The sequence below is a fragment of the Molothrus aeneus genome, chromosome 5 (assembly GCF_037042795.1).
Source record: "Molothrus aeneus isolate 106 chromosome 5, BPBGC_Maene_1.0, whole genome shotgun sequence".
In the NCBI taxonomy this organism is placed as follows: Eukaryota; Metazoa; Chordata; class Aves; order Passeriformes; family Icteridae; genus Molothrus; species Molothrus aeneus.
The window spans coordinates 4,213,238-4,229,783 of record NC_089650.1 but is presented as its reverse complement, the minus strand read 5'-3'; the positions used below and the strand labels follow the sequence as shown (position 1 = coordinate 4,229,783).

General features: G+C 40.2%; 1 protein-coding gene across 6 annotated transcripts in view; it reads left to right on the top strand.

Annotated features, from left to right (window-relative positions):
* Positions 1–16,546, top strand: part of CALD1 (caldesmon 1) — a 172,215-nt gene that overhangs the window by 61,622 nt on the left and 94,047 nt on the right. For all 6 annotated transcript variants that reach the window (XM_066550472.1, XM_066550471.1, XM_066550476.1 and 3 more), the window contains one exon: positions 4,740–4,833. The gene's annotated coding sequence lies outside the window, so the exon portion shown is untranslated. The remainder of the gene's footprint in view (positions 1–4,739; positions 4,834–16,546) is intronic.

The window sequence follows — 16,546 nt, the reverse complement described above, 5'->3', positions numbered from 1 at the left end:
AAGAGATGAGGAGTCTGGTTTTCTGCTAATGTGAATGCCACTGCTGTGTGGTTAGCAAATGGTTTCTGCTTAGTAGCACAAATGTGGCCAAAGAAGGAAGCAAGTGCTATATTTGCATAGCCAAGGATGTTGTTCCAGCCCACATCTGCTCAGATGCACACATACTTTGCTTATTTGTTAGCCTCTGCTTTCAGGAATTGCCATGCACAGATCTCACAATCTGTTTTCCCTCAGTATCAGCTGTACTTAGTCCTCCTTTTGGGTGTGCTTAACCTCAGGAAGCACTTGGCTTTCTTTCCTGCTCCATGCCAGGATGTGCAGAATGAAACCCTGCATGTAGGGCAGTCATTGTATCTGAAAGATGCTCATTTTTGTTGAGAGAGTACCATTGTGAATGTAAGAGCAGTGACTTTCCTGCAAAATATCAGTGTGTCCTGCTACTGTCAATGTACTACTCAAGTCAGTGTAAGGATATTTGGCATTTTAAGATGGTGGAGGGGAAATTTGTCATTTTCTGAAGCTTTGATGAGTTTCTCATTAGAAGGATCTTAGATCTTCCCCTTCCCTTCTGCCATACTGCTTTCTCCTTCACAAAACTTTTCCCCCAGGAGGTGGCTGCACCCCTCTGGGAGGTGGAGCTCAGGTACAGCAAACTGTGTTCAGCAGAGCATGTAAATGTGTGTTTAGCCTGAAGCAAGTGGGATTTGACTGTGGTTTTTTAATTTAATTCAAGCATGTTGCTTGAGGAGTTTTTATTCACTTTGAACTGTTGTTTTGTGTTGATAAGCTGTGTGCAAGTGTCTGGGTGAGCAGCTCACAGGTGTGAGCACACCTCTCCTTTCTAGGTCATGCTAGAAGACAAATTCCTTGGGCAGCTTTTTTGGGTATCCTAGTGATGGATGAGTTTGAGTCTTCTTGTCCCCTCTCTGCTGGCAACACTCAGTTGCCAAATTTTGTATTGAAAGCCTTCTTCTTGCACATAGCATGTCCAAGGAAAAGCTTTACGTGCTCCCTCTGTCTTCCAACATAAATAAATTACATGACAACAGTGACAACATAAAAATCAAAAGGAGAAAAGTAGTTCTGGAAGAAGTGGGTATTCAAAGAAATATTTCACCTAGCTTATTTTTTAAAAAAGGTGGTTTCTTGCTGTCATTTTCATGACTCAAGGGAAAAGAAATAATTTGCACAGCAGCCAATATTGAAATCTATGGATAAAAATTCCTAGCTGTAACTGGGGTGAGACTCAAGCTTAACAGCCACTTATGGCTGTCACACACTGTGACTCTGTCACCATGGGAGTGGGGACAGATGACAATAAAAACAACCAAACCAGAGTTGTCTTAAAGGTGCCAGTGAAAGGACAGAACTTGAAAGTAAAGAAAATCCATTTAGATGTAGGGAAGAACTTTATTACTCTGACAGATGAACACTGGAACAGATTTCCAAGAGAGGCTGTGGTGTCTCCATCCTTGGAAATACTCAAACCCCAACTGGACGTGGTGCTGGGGCAGCCTGCTTGGAGCAGGGAATTGGACTAGGTGATCTCCAGAGGTGTCATCTAACCTGAACTATTCTGTGATTGTGTGAAATATTTGCTGTTTTACTCACTAGAGGATGACTCCTTTTATCTAACAAGTTGCAAACTCAGAGTGCAGTAGGTAGACTGGGTTACCTCCTTTATCGCAAAGAATACTCAAATGCACTTCTCAACTACTCTCTATGTTCCCACTCTTTCCTACTGATTTAATTTCATTTTCCTAAGTGGTTACTCATGTAAGTGGCACTGAAACCCAGGTGTGCTATTTCCCAGACAGCTTTTTAACTACCTTGCCATCAGCGTTGGGATTGCTCCATTGTATGGGATGAAATGCTGAATGCTTTGTGTGCATACCAGAGCTAGCTGGGCACTAGGTGAGTGAGGACTGTGTCACAGGATTTTTTTTCAGTGTTGGCAGCTGCTGAACCTAATGGAAAAAGGCTGCCATGGAGATCAGTAAATATATGGATTCCACCTTTGACTCAGGCATTCTGGAAGTCACAAGCTGCTGTAGAGTATGTGTGGGAAGCACCATTATATACTTTCCCTGTCCCTGTGTTCTACTCTAAACATCTGATATTGATCACTGCTGGGATCTCTTGGATAAAATGGAATACCTGCAACACGGAGTTTGATAACTGGGCCCCATAACTTTATTTCCATCCAAAACTGCCAGGTGTAATGGAACCAGATTCATTAACAGAGCAGGGGGGAGTGAAATCATGCTTGAGTCTCACCCCAGTGTGTGTATGCATAAATTTTTAATAGCCCTCCCCAACCCACATTTGAATGTCACAGGTCAACTGTTGAATGACCTTGGACGGGATTTGTTTTCTCCAGTTTTTATAATCAAGGGAGCAGCAATTACTGAACTTCTTAAGCCACAAAGTACTTCTGATGATGCATTTTTAAGAACTTCTGATAAAAGCATTTCAGTTACTAAAATTGTGTTTAATGACTACTGTCCTGTGTTATCTGGGAATCTATGATTCCCAGAATTCCCACTGGGATAACAGTGCCCATGTTAGCTGGAAATTGAGTGTTGAATGTGCAGTGCTGCGTGTGTGCCAAGGTTTGGGGTGCTTTTAATGCCATTGCACAAATGAGAGCAGAACATGAACCCAAAGTTTATGGTCAGGGGAATTTGAAGGACTGAAGAATCAGGAAAAATGGTGCTAATTTTACCACTGAAGATTACAGCCCAAAGTGTGTCCAAACCTGAGGGATGTTTGTTGGATTGGAGGGCTTGGATTTATGGAGTCTGTTTTTTGACCTGGGCCTGAACTTCCTTCACGCTGAAGTTGTATGGAAATTACCTTTTTGTTAAATTGTTCATAACCCTTCATATTCAGCTTACAATGGAATTGTGGTGGGAGGGGAAGCTCTTTTGGAAGGCAAACATTGTGAGAGAATATTTCAGTCATTTTATTGATATCACCAATTATGTTGAACTTGATTCAGAAAAGTGTTGGTTTAGAACAGAGCAAATACAAGGAGAGCAGCAGAAAAAGTCTTCATGACTGTTGGAAAAAAAATGGAAATATTTTTGGGGGTTGTGTCCATTTTAGAAATCTTGAAGAGATTGAAAGAGAACAAATGGTCTGAGGCAGAAAAGGGCTTTTGGACCCAGGACCCTCCAAAAGCATGATCTGAATGTCTTGAAGTTATTCCTGCTGAGAGTCAAATGGGGCACATTAAACCATAGAAATGAGCAAAGTAAGATTTTCAATTTAGTGGAAAAGTTAGAATTGATTCAGTGACCTGGAAGGGCCTTGTTATTCATGAGTTGAAGCTCTGGACTGACAGAGCCTGGTCTGCTCTTGCTGTTAGCAGGTGTAACCAGGGAGAGGAAGAAGAAGATTTAAAGTGCTTGTTGTTATTTTCAACCCTGAAAATCAGGGTTGTTTTCTTACATTGTTCTTTTTTCTTAGGTGAGATGCGCACAGTAATGCTCAGCATAAAATTGGGGTTGAGATCTCTTGAGTCTAGTACTGAAACTCCTAATACATTGGATCAAATTCCTGCCTTTGGCCACCCAGTCTTTGCAATAATGTGAATTAGTGATAGGTGTCTTAAAACCTAGAGACCAGACTGTAAAATTGTTGTTGAAATTACAGAACAGCCATTTATAGTGAGTCCTCAAAAGTCTGAGTTTCCAGTGAATAACCAGAGATGAATGCAAGTACCAACCCCATGCTATTATCTTAAAATGACTGAAAATAGGTTGATTTTTAAATAATCCATTTCCTCTGTTGGCAGCAGATGTTCAACATGAAGGTGTTGGGCACTAAAGAGAGCAGACCACTAGAGGCTCTCTGAAGAAAGCTTGCAGTTTTTATTTTTACTCTGGTGTGTCTGTACTCTACCAAAGAAGTAGCTGAATGCAGAGGGAAAAATACCCCAGTTCACTGAATCTTGTTCTTTCTGCATTTTCTGGTGTCCATTGTGGGTTTCTACCAGGTCACCCAGAGATTGTTCAGGGTGGGAAGCTTATTCCAATGCATGCAACCCTTTTAGGGAGCCACCTAATATTCTCAGGGAGCTCTTCCTCACATACCAAGAAGTTTTGAGTGTCATTGGCTCATTTCAAGTTGATTGCTGTTTGTATAATCATCTCAGGGTTTCTTTTTTCCCTCCTGTACCTTTACTTCTGCTAGATGAATTCAGTTTGCCTGTAGAAATTAATTGCGATGAACTCTTTCCCCAGTTTGACTTTTAAGCTTGGTTAAACTGAATAGTTTTGTATCATCTACAGACTGTCATCTTACTGTTTATCTGCTTTTGCAGAGTACTTTTTTGAATGTGTCTTATACTGCAGGGAATATCCTATATCCTTAGGGAGGTGGGCTGGAAACCTGTCTGTGCTGTGAAAATTCACTGCTGGTCAGACAAGATGTTTCATCTTGTTCTAACAACAACAATCTGTATCAACTTCACTTCTTAAAGATATTTTAGTGACTGATTTGGTTAAGAGGTATTGGGAAATCAAAATCTCCTTTGTCAAATTGTAATTTCTAGAGCTCTTAACAGTGGGTTTTCTTGGTGTCTTAAAGCTTTTAAAGTTTTATTTCATTCCTAAAAAGCCCCTGACTTTCTAGGAGTGTCATTAAAGAAGACTTTACCAAAGAAAAATGAAGAATGCAGAGTAATTATGCCTTTGCTAAATAAGGGTCTTTTTTTTTTTTCTATTTTTGTGTAGAGTTCACCTCGTTTTTCTGGAGTCGTCATTTTGATTCATCAAGCAGCTGGTTTATTACTGAAAAGCTCAGAATATTTCCTCTGATTGCCTTCCTGTGAGTATGATCAAAGAAGTTACCTCAGACTTCCTTTCCTGTGGTATTCAGAAGCTGGGAGGTTTATTTGAGGCTTTTTTTTCCTTGTGTGTTTTCTTATTTCTTTGGAGGCTGATCCAAACTCCTGTGAAAATCAGTGGAGAACCCTGCAGCAGACCCCTGGCTTCTGTCCCTCTGGTGTCACTGACACCAGTGATTACTTTGTTCAGAGTTTATAGTAGATTTAAAGCATTTCAGGTGGAATTTTACCTTCAACTCAAAAATCATTGTGTTTTTCAGTAATCATTTTGTCTGTGTATGGCCATTCTTTTAAAAGTTCTGTTTCTCCACTTGATTTTAGCAGTTTTTTCTTGCAGTGGGAGTCTTAAATCATATTTATTTGTGTTATGATCATATGCTGGAGTGCTGCTATCCTGTTGTGTCTTCTTTTTAGAGCAAGCAGTCTCTGAGAAGTATGTGAGAGACCAAGTAACTGTGTTTACTGACCATTTACAACATGGAACACTTGGACATTTTTTTTTACAAACATTGTTCTTTCACTGCCAGAACAAGTGAGGGCTCACAAACCATTTAAAGGAAGTGTTTATAATGTGTGTAAACTTTAGCCCCTCAATATACGAAAATTCCAGGCTGGAGACAAACTCTGAACTGGCTCTAAAGTTTAAGGCAGTGCCTGTGACAGCAGAATGATGGGTCAGAAATATTGCCCCAGCATTGAGTCAGCCCCCTTAAATACCATCATCTTCAGTCAGTTCAGGGTATTAGGAGCTGCTGGTCACTGGTGGGGGACCACTTTCTGTGCCTGGGCCTCCTCTGCCCCTCTTTTTTTTGGCAAGAGCAGTGTGGAGGAGGAGATGCACACAGCAGAAGGCTGGACACTGCTTGCCTTGCCTTTCATCTCCAGCAGCCTTCCCTCCCCATCAGGATTGCTGGGTCTGGGCCCATTTCAGCTGGTTTTGTCATCATCCTTGGGGAAGCAAATTTAACTTTGTCTGCACTTCTGGGAAGGTTTGTGCAAGTGCTGAATGGGCTGATAATCGTTGCAGGCTGTTCTCTGCCCTGGTTGTTGTTTTGCAGTTCTGTGTTACTTTCGAGCCTTCGGTGGGGGGAGTGTTTAAAACTGAAGCCAGATGCAATCTGGTATTTCCAGTTGTAGGAAATGCTGATGTTTCAAAATTAGTATTTCTTTTCAATTCAGAACCAGCCAAACTGTTGTGGAATTTCCCATGGAACACTTCTTCCCATGAGATGTCTAGCTTAAAGTTCCCATATGCTTCCACAAGTAGTGCGTTTATGAGGTATTTAAATTCCTTAAAACTATGAAGCAAGGCAAAGGAGGCTATACTGTTCAAAAGCAAGTGGGGTCATAAATGTAAGTCCTTTTTCCCTGTGCTAAGGATGGGATGTTCAAAGAGAGCAGTGACTGCCCTCCAGAGTGTTTCTGATACCTCAGCAGTTGGATTTGTATCTGTAGACAGGTGTTGAAAGAAGGCACTTCAATCCCTCAAAACTGAGGCTGAGCTGGGGCTGGTTCCTTATTTTGGTTCATAAATTGCATCTGAAAATCTGTCCTCTAGGGACTCAGTCATCTTCTCCAAGTGTAGGATGCAGGGTGAATGTCACCTCTCTCATGCTGAAATCCCTCTGGTGTTTGCCCAGCACTTGTCAAGGTGACAAAAGAATTCTGTCACAAGAAAGTAAAGTGAAATCTGATAATATTTTCCATACTTAACCTCCACTTTTACATGGCAAAGCTGGCTGAACAGGGGGATGGGTTTTAGGGGATGTGAATGAAAATACCATGGAATAGGCTATTAGTTGCCTTTAAAAAATCATTAAATCAAGTGTTGTGGACCAATACACTCATTTGGAAAGGAAAAAACCAGCATTATCTCTGTGCTAAAAATGAGATACATCTCTATCTGAATATAAACGGCAGTAACAGTATAGTATTATCATGACAGTTCTGTCAAGTCTTCTGTTAGTTTTTGAGTACAGTCAAACCTGAATTTGGAAGGCAATGTGACATGCTTATATGAATTACTTTCAAGAATAAGTGCTACCCTCAAAGGTCAAGGTTCAGAGTCACTGGGTAGGGATGATTGGTTTTTATTTTCCCTTGGAAATGTTTGTTTGGTTGAAAGATGTTTGCCATTAGGAAACATTGTGTAAGAATGGGTTTGGTCAGCTTTTCTCCTAAATAACCATTTAGGAGAAAAGCATTTTTGTAGTGTCTCTGAATATGTTTTCTATGGCTTTGTGTGGTAAAGTTAGATGGACATAGGGTCTTCCTTCTCTCATCCATCCTCTCTGCTACTTGGAAAAGGAGGGGCAGAACTCAATCTTGCCCAAGTTTTCCTGTAACTTCTGGGACCTCAAGTGACCTCTGAGTACAGCTGGGGCATTTTTTGGGCAAAGCTCTTTTGTGAGAGATGAGAGCCTGGTGGGTTTTGTGTGGTTGAGGAGGTGTTACAACTGTTTGGAGTGGCTGTAAACAAAGCCCAGAGCATCATTTAGATATAGAAAGTTATTCTTCATTTAAAGGTAAACCCAAACAAGTCATCCTGTTGTGACTCATCCCAAGTTCTGGATGAAGAACAGGTTTTGTTTTCCAGAAATTACACCACCTAGGAAGTGTAAAATGGACACACTGGGTAGCTGAAGAGAAATCTGCTTCTGACAAGACCATGCCTTGTCAGAGGTTTAAGAACATTTGAAAAAAAATATTAAAAAGATTCTGAACAAGCAGAAGGATCATATGTAAGGGCAGAATCACTGCTGTGCTTGGGGTGAAGAGAGTGGAGTTGATGATTTGCATCTTCTCAGTAGGTAGGGAGCAGATCCAGCTCACTGGAGAGGAGGTGGCAGCAATGTGCTGCACTTTGGCTCTGCTCACTGGCAGGGAGTCCATCAGGGAGCAGTGACAAGCAGAAGCTGTGTCTTTGTCCTCTGTGCAGTATTGCCCTTCTAAGTCAGGCAGTGCAAGCACTGAGGGAAAGACAGGCTGGGAGCTGGGGTTCTTCAGTCTTCATTGAGAACTGCTCTCTCTCAGCTCCATCACAATGAGCTCTCCTGTCACTTAAAACCTGCATTTCTGTTGCTGCTGCTTTGGACTTCCCAGGGCCATTGTTGGCTTGGTGTGTGTAACTTCACAGAGCACACCAATCTCTCTCTGATAAATGGGGCCAATTGTTCAGAACCCTGATAATGATTATATTGTGCAGCATTGCACAGACTTTCGTTGCCCACAGTTTGGTGATGCTTTCAGATCATGATATGCCTTGGCCCAGTATTTCTATATAATACAGAAGTGAGAAATAGCTGAAATTTTGAAGAGTATCTTGTCTCCAGCTCATGTTGTGTACTCAGGCATTGTGCTGGGATAGCCTCAGCAGCACACCGTCATTGTTAGATGTTGGTATGAACTGAGCTTGAACTCCCAGTCTCTGGAAGTTCCCCATGCCTGTTTTCCAACAAGAGACTGATTTTTTTTTTATTATTTTTATTTTTTTTTTTGCAACTTTTTCTCCCGTGAGCTCTGTGGGTTTGGAACTGTTGAGTCTTTGACCTGACTCTCACTTGCACTAGAGTCCCTTTACACAGTTAAGGCATTCTGCTACAGGGGTCTTAAAATGAAAGTAGATGACATTTAATAGCTTAAATGAGAAACAGGTCCCCTAAAAAAATAAGTGAAATTGGTCTTCCCTAAATTGTTGAGTGCTGACCTTGAAAAAACTCTTACAGTCTCTGCAGGCAGACTGGAATCTGGAGAACAGATACCCCAAACTTCAAGAGATTACCTGAGGCAAGTTTTTTTCTGCTCTTCTTTTTAGGATAAAATTCTTTTCCATTACACTTAGTGCCCACATGTCTGTCTTAAAGCCCTGTTTATTTGTCACTGAACTTCAGAACTGCTGGTATAGTATTTGCACCCTTCTTTAAGATTTTTTAATTTGCTAGTTTTAATGATTTATATTTAACATGCATTTCAGTTATGTGAGCATATTAGAGACTGCTTGTATTTTGAATATTGGGAGGGCTTTTTTTTTAATGTGGGAGGTGATATTTAAATATGTTTTGAGAAGGGGGGAGGCAAGAAAAGCTGTCATCCATCAACTGGCATTAAGTCCAACTTTGAAAGTTTGATACAAACTAAATCTGACTGTTAGTGCAGATATGATACAAATTAGCTGTGACTTTATGATACCAGCTGTTCCTCTGACAGGGTAAAAGGGCACATAACTAGAATAGCATCTTTTGTTGGAAGCAGGGTTTCCCTTTGTTAAATGTGGGAGCCTCAGGCAAAAAAATCGTAGTCCGTAGTTATGTGACATGTGCAGTCTGCAACATGTTCATGGAGCTCAGGGGGCTTTTTACTGATGTTTTTCAAAGTCTGGGTTATCTTAAGTGTTCTATTTTTGCTGGTTTTATCACTGAGACACAAATCTCTGTCATGTTTTTCCCTCCTGTTAAAGGTGAGGATAATCTAAGTGCTGTTTTCCTTACATGCACAAAGAAAATCCTGAATGACAAAACATGAGCAAAGTCTACGAAACTCAACATAAAATTTAATTGATTTAGTAATTTTTGTTAATTGTTCTCTTTTTTTTTTTCTTACCAGAATTTTCAGGGCATTTTATTCCATAAAAATCTATGTAGTCTCTAAAAAAAGTAACAATGAGCACTAACTGAGATGTCACTGCACATTTGTGTCCCTGGCCTTAACACCACACTGATCCTGGCTAACTCAGGCCACAAAAAGTTGGCTGTAGCATGTAAATAAGCTGAAACAATGGGATTTATGAAGAAATCAACGTAATCTTACTTCTGCTGCTGGACTAAGGGCCAGCAATCTTTCAAAATTTATTACTACAGGTACCAGCCATACTCCATTTGAATCAGTCAGGGAATGGCAATATTAACAGTGGAGTTATGTTATTAGTACACAAATACTTACCAAGAGAACTACAAGGAGTAACACTGAGGCTAGAACTGCCCAGAGAAGCAAAATGTAGGCTGAGTATCTTTTACACTTTCTTAGCCTCTGTGAGAGATGGTAGAGCAAACAAACCCACCTCCTACTGAAGATGCAGAAAATAAAAAATACATGCATGTGGAACTGTAGCAGGCATGTGAGTGAAAGGGCAGAGTTAAGTGTATTGAAAAATATTCACTTCTACTTGTAAACTTCTTGGAGTAAATTTTAAAGATAAATGCACTTCAAAAGAAAAGTTGAGGATGTAATAGCTGTTGAGTTTTCATGCATTGCTGGTGATAATATGAAGCATAAAACAGAAAATTCCAAGCACTACTAAATAGGACTCAGCCATTTCTATTGCAAACATCCAATTTTACTGTCTAACATCTGTTTCTGAAATTATGTGAAGTATTTATTTAAAATGTCTTACCATGATAGTCTAAGTGACAGGAGAACATCTTGTTTTCATGAATGTGTAGAGGGGTATGTCAACAAACAAAGGTCCATACATGACATTTGAAGAACAAAACCCAACCGCAAGAAGTTCCACATTCTGTCTTGATTTTTTTGTTGATGTAAGAGTCCCCTTAGCCAGCTTTCTCCTTATGGTTATATCCTTGCAAACCTGGAGTATCTCCAAGGAGAGCTTAATGTATCCCTTCCATCCATGCAAGGAGGCAGAGTATGGGAGCACAGGGCTGGCTAAAGAAGCAGCCAAAGTGGAAATGTGTGTGAGATGCTGGAGAAATGTGTTAATCACAAATGGGAAGAAACAACCAAGAGGAAAAATGACATGGAGAACTGAAACAGGCAGCATTTTAGCAAGAAAATTGTGTTCTAACAAATGTCTGATACCTGCAGAAGCCATCATCCCAGTTTTATGAGTTTTATGGCCATGATATGAGATATGAGAAGGGATGCTAGCTCCCAAATCCTAGAATTTAATTTAATCTTTTTGTTATCTGAAAATGCATTCCTTTTAATGAAAACAACTTTCCCCCCTCATTTTGAGTTCCAAGCTATTGAGTTGTATTGTTCTGAGCCTCAAGTTGCCATATTCCTCTCCAAGATGCTGACAGTGGTGAAATAATAAATAATGGCTCTTTTGGGTGTTTGGGAGAGGGAAGACAACATTTTGTACTCAGGTGTGCCAGCTGTCCCTCCATGGGATGAGGAATTTGTGCAGTGATTGAGTTGCAGGGAAGTATTTGGGTGCCATTTCCACGGCACAAGGAGGCCTGGGCTTCTGGAGAAGCCTCTTTATCCACATGGCAGATAGGTTATTCCTAAAGTTGAGTTACTCTGGGATTTATGGTTGATGATAAGGAAAATTCCTTTATTTAAAGTTCCCACTGTCTTGAAGATGCTGATTATTCAAAAATGACTAAAGTGTGGGTGTTTCATTTTGTTACCCCTCTGGCTGCTACTCTCATGTTCTTTTGTGTCTCAATTTGATTAATTTGTGAGGGTCAGCAAATCTTTCTTTGTTATGGTTATTTAGAATCTGATTTTTCCCTTTGGAGGGAGCAAAACCTCTCTTCTGTAGGAGTAAAATTGGTCAAATTTGACCTTGAAAGTGAGTAAACATTTAAGGATTTGCTCCTGCCAGTCAGTGACATGCTGAACATTAGGTTCATTCTTATATATTTGTATTGATCTTACAGGTTCTTTTCTTTCCCCCCCTTTTTCCCTTTCATTCCATCTCTTGCTTTCAATTTACTTTCATCTTTTAATTTCTTTCACCCAGCCCAAAGCAAAAATCTATAAGCAATGGTCTTCTTCAAAGCATGGAAGCTGGCTCCAAAACCAACCTTGCTTCAGTTTTAAAACCTTGCTTGAGGGAGCCAGAATCCCTTTACTTAAATGATTTAATTTTCAAGCAGTATGAATCATGCAGCAACTGCACAAACTCTGGCTAGAATATATTGTACATATGTTTGTTCTTTAGGCAGTAAGGAGAGAATACAGAACTGGAGGTCATTTGAGTTACAACTGCTTTGGGGGATTTTTTTTTTCCTCTAAAACATTCCGTCTAACAAATGCAGTTTAAATGGGTTTGTTTATACGGCGTGGAATTGGAAAGGCCCAAACTAACCAGGCTTTACACAATGTGGCCTTCTTCCAAATTAATCTAAAATATTTTAATCCCCCTGGAGTTTCTTTATCCTCTGCATCTGTGCTGTAGTGGAGACACATTTTTAACATTTCTTTGAGGAAAATTACCTTTTTTCCCCTCCAACTGTACTCAGCAAGGTCAATGGAGCACTGTTATATTTAAACATCTGAGATTCATCATATATCTGCACAATAGAAAGAATCATCATAAAAGGTCTAATGAATCCCGACTGCTAGCCAAGTGAGGGAGTCCCCTTACGGATACTGGGGATTAGAAACAAAGAATACATGCAAGACACAGGTTTTTACACTTCAGCTCTTGCAATTAATACCTAAACTACCCCTCAAGAAGGGAGAGGGGGATGTGTGTGACCCCCAGAACAATTCTGGCAAATTGCACCCCGCTGGAGCCAGATGCTGAAGTCATTGCAGGGGCCAGCTGGGTCTGGCTGGGAGCAAAGGGGTTCACTCCCCTTGTGGGACCAGCCTGGAGGGGCTGCTTGCCCTGGGAAAGGAGATGCGCCAAGCCATGGGCAGGTTCCAGTGCTGGCTGTCTCAGCCTCTCCTTGTGTATCTATACTTGGTTTTAAGCCCTTCTTGGTTTTCTTGTTCAGTAGCAGGCTTATGGGGCTGAGCTCCTTTTTACTGCCTGGAAACTGAAATACTGAGAGAGGCCTGAAAATTTCAATTTTTGTAAAATTATTTATCAGGCATTTCAGAAGGCACTGCTGCTCCTTCAGTTGAAGCTGGGATCTTTTGGGATGTTTTATCTGGAAAACTTAAATATGGGCATTTTAATCTGAAATAATGCTATCTAGCTTTTTTTCTTTTTTTTTTTCTTTGTAGATGACACCAGGGCTGGTTTAATATCTATGTTTGTTCTAGGCTCATTGATGCTCTGGATGCTGCTGGATCATGATGTTCAGGTTGTTGTAGTTGAGACGGTCACAATACAAAGCAAACTCCATTTTCAGAATTTTTCAAACCTGTTTTTATTATAGGATGCATGCTTTTTATACATTCTTACAAAACTCAGGAGTTTACACTTTACTCATTGGTCAGGAAAGACAAACAAAATGCTTGTTGGATTAGACAGTTGCAGGTTTCTCTTATTTATCCTTCTTTCTTTCTTGGTTTCTATGTCAACAACCTTGGTAGGAAATTCTTTCAGGGGTAAACATGGATCCTCTTATCAAACTTCCCCCTGGCTCACAGAGGTCTCTGTAAAACCTCCTCTGCATCAGATAAGTTTAAGATTGAACCTCTGAGGGAAAATGAAATGCTGAAGACCTCTGTCCTATGAAGGGTCTGACCACAGCTGTTTTTTTAATTCTCATCACTGAAGTCCTGCAGGAACTGCAGAGAAATGAGCTTCTCTGCCAACCTAAGGAGAAGCTGGTGGCCTTGTCCTTAGTCCTGGTGGATTTTTGCCTTTCTCAGCTATAATGTGTAGGGAGCAACAGTGTTCTCCTGCACAGGGCGCTGCAGGCTGTGGGATGGCACACTGGGAGAGCGATGGGCTGAGTGAAATCACCCCAGACTGCCCGTGCTTTCAAATGAAGAACCATACCTATCCCAAACACATTTTCCCCATCTTTTCACATAGTCAGAGATATTTTGGGACCATTGCAAGCCATACAGTAATGGAATAAATTCCAAGTGCAGCAGGAGACCACATTGGAGGGAAAACTCATTATGTGCCAAGGGCATTTCTTTGACTTTTTCTACTGGTACTGGAAAATAGCCCCTAAATAATACATCTGGATGTGGAGGAGAAGAGAGGGAAAAGATGAAAACCAATCCTTTAAATTCAGTAGGAGCCTATTTAATGGCTTGTTTAATCTGCCAGCTGGCACAGCATTGACTTCTTGCTGCACATACTTTAAGAAGACCTATGCAGTTCTTGGAAGTGAGTTTATATTAAGTTGTAGAAACTTAAATATGGATAAATTGGCAAGGCTGCTTTTTGGTACTTAATAGAAATCAAGAAACTGCTTAGTCATCTCCAAAGATATTTGTCTCCTTTTTAATATAAATACCAAAACAGTATGGACTTAAAGCAGTAGCAAAGATAGTAAAAATACAGATTTGTTCCCTGGGTGTGCCCTCTTTGAGGTATGTGCACATTCTTCAGACTTTGAAATAACATGTATTCCCTATACAACACCTTGTTTGGGCAGTGTTTTTATAATTTTGTGACACCATTTTCTTTGAAGTAACATTGTGAGTTTGCACATTATGAATTTGTGTCTTGTGCAGCACTCCCTGGATAAGAAAACTGGTGCTATCTTTATGTGGATTTTATTAGGGGTGTCTTGCAAATGGTATCACCTAATAGGTTCATTTATTTTATGTGACTCTAAGTGTTGATGCATTTGGATTTTATTGGCTTTGTGTGAAGGTAGATGGGTGCAACTGAGAGCAAACTTGATGTGCAAGTTTGTGTAAATAATTACATTTATACTTCCTGAAAAGTTAGGCTGCACCAAGATGCATGTCTTCTGTTTTCAATTACTTTCAGTTGTGGAAAAGCAAGGAAGAAAGGATTTAACTAGAGAGCAACCTGTATTTTATATTTAAGGGATTCCTTTAACAGTATCTGAAGTGACACTTGTCAGTATTTACAAGTTGTAAAGGTTTTATTTGGTTCAGGTAAGCATTGAAAAATCTGGCTGTTTATTTATGATTTTTAGATATGGATTTTATTTTCTTTGTTCTCCTTAAGGGTGCAAGCTATTTTCAGGTTAGTGTGTTTTGGTTTTTTATTTTTTTGTAAATCTGGATTGTAAGAATCCTTCAAGATTGATTGTAAGAATCCTTCAAGTTTGCAAGCATTATCATCTGTGACTTTGGTTTGATTCTTCTCTGTACACATCCATCTACCCCCTGTGGCTGTGAAAAAGGGGCTTCATGTGCTTTTGGTGCCCAGAACTTACACTGTGAGCAGTCATGTGTGCTCATGTCTGAGCTGGGTGGAATTACATGGCAACAGGAGAGGCTGGAGGAGAGCCCATAGGGGTTTTGGAAACTTGTGGAAAAGGATTTTGGGAATGGTAGTAGGTAACATTTAGTACAAAAATGATTTTTTTCCCTCACCTATTTCTTTGATGGATGTTTTCTTTTTTTTTTTTTTCCTCTGGACCACACAGATATTTGAGGCACTGTTCCTAAGTGATGGAAACAATTTGAAAATTTATTTGCTTTATGCAGTGCTCAAGTGTAACTTTCTTTTTTCACATTAATAGAAAGCATTTATGTGTGACTTTGTGGGCACAGGACACTGCCAGGTCTCATCTGTCTTGTTTATTTGACTCTGAGCCAGGCCAAAGCCTCACTGCTGTTGGGTCTTCTGGTTTGGTGACATTGCTGTGTGTTTCCTTGTTTTCAGCTAAGCTCAGCCTGTAGTGGAGGTGTATGATGTAGACTTTGAGGGATACACATCTATTTTGTGATACCCTGTTTGCATGGTCATGTTGAAAGGCTTTGTGCTTGTGGTGCCCTGCTTTACCTCTTTCAAGCCAGGACTGACCTCCTGCTTCAGCTTTCAACCAAAATGATGTGGAACTGCTGCTCATTAGAGATAAATGAATAGACCTACTTGTCAGGAAACAATCTGGGTTTCATTTTTAAAGATGACCAGAAGTGTGAGCTGGAAAGGCCCAGCAGAAATTTCTGCAGCTGGATCCATGCCAGGTGGAATTCCAGAGGTTTCCATGATGTTCTGCCATGGACTAGCTGGCCTTTCAGCTGCCACGTGCCTGTCATGGTGATGTGTGTTGTGCATGGAATTCCAGAGGTTTCCATGATGTTCTGCCATGGACTAGCTGGCCTTTCAGCTGCAATGTGTCCATCGTGGTGACGTGTGTTGTTTTGGTGTAAGTATAAAGATATTGGGAGGGAAGATGAGTTGAAGTTTAAAAGCAACTGGCAACACCTTGAAAATTTATGATTCATTTCTTCCGAGGAACTGGTTGGATTCAAAATACTCAGTGTCTCTTAGGGGAAAACTAGTTAAGCATCAGCAAACCAAAGAACTTTAGTTGTGTTGTGGTTTTTTTGGTTGTATTTCTTTTTTCTTTAGAAATGCGGGGATGATGTGTAAAACCTAGTATTGTTGCTTGGTGTTGGCTCAATAGAGCAAGCAACAGAGACTCCCTCAACTCTCATTAGAGTTGTTCTTAGAGCTGGATCCTGGAGCTGCATGTTTTAGCACAAAAAGGGGTTGAAAACACAAAACTGAAGCCACTGTAAGCTGGCTGCATTGTACCTTCATATTATTTTCTATTACTACTTTATGACTGACTATGTAGCTTAATGTATCATGATTTTCTGTTTTGAAACACGTTCCAGAAATCATGTGGAGTCTGAAGCCTGGCTGAGTGAATATTGCTGTTGGAACCTCACCTTAAGATTTGCTCAAACATTTCATTATTTTTAATGGCATTGCCTTAGCCTTTTAATTCAAGACGTGAAAGATACAGAGAAAGTGTGTAAATAGAATGCTAAAACATTGGTAAAACCTGCTTGGAAACAAATACATTCAGGGAATTTATTGGTGAAGTTTCTCCACAGTTGTGCAGCTGCTTCTGTGTGATACTCTTTTCTATTCTCTTTTTTTTT